Below are 445 nucleotides of genomic sequence, written 5' to 3'. Positions count from 1 at the left end.
TCCTGCTTACGTATTAGCAGGCACTTTCCTTATTAACAGATATTTAATAAAACACTCTCTCCCAACAGGCGTTGTATTAATTTTTAAGTTATTAAAATCACACCATCTTACTACATTGTTCTAAGATATTTTAAGAATCAATGACATCTAATTTTGAAATAGTAATGCCAAGCTAGTCTGATGTCAGCACAAAGAACTACTGAAGAGTTAAAAAATGTAAATATGGTAGTTATTCATGGATATCAAGATACAAAGAAACAGCAGGTAAAAATAAGCTGTGATGTCCTTCCACTTTATACAAAGAAGACACTTCAGCAGTTTCTTGAGTTTAGGTGTTGGTTTTTTTCTACTTGACAGGGGAATTTCTTTTACTTTTTTTAATTAGATGTATGAGCAAACTCGCTTGAGTTTCTTCAGGTTTTAATACGAATATCCTAGCAAAGGC

The sequence above is a fragment of the Fulmarus glacialis genome, unplaced genomic scaffold (genome assembly GCF_000690835.1).
Source record: "Fulmarus glacialis isolate BGI_N327 unplaced genomic scaffold, ASM69083v1 scaffold1479, whole genome shotgun sequence".
In the NCBI taxonomy this organism is placed as follows: Eukaryota; Metazoa; Chordata; class Aves; order Procellariiformes; family Procellariidae; genus Fulmarus; species Fulmarus glacialis.
This window is presented reverse-complemented; position numbering follows the sequence as displayed.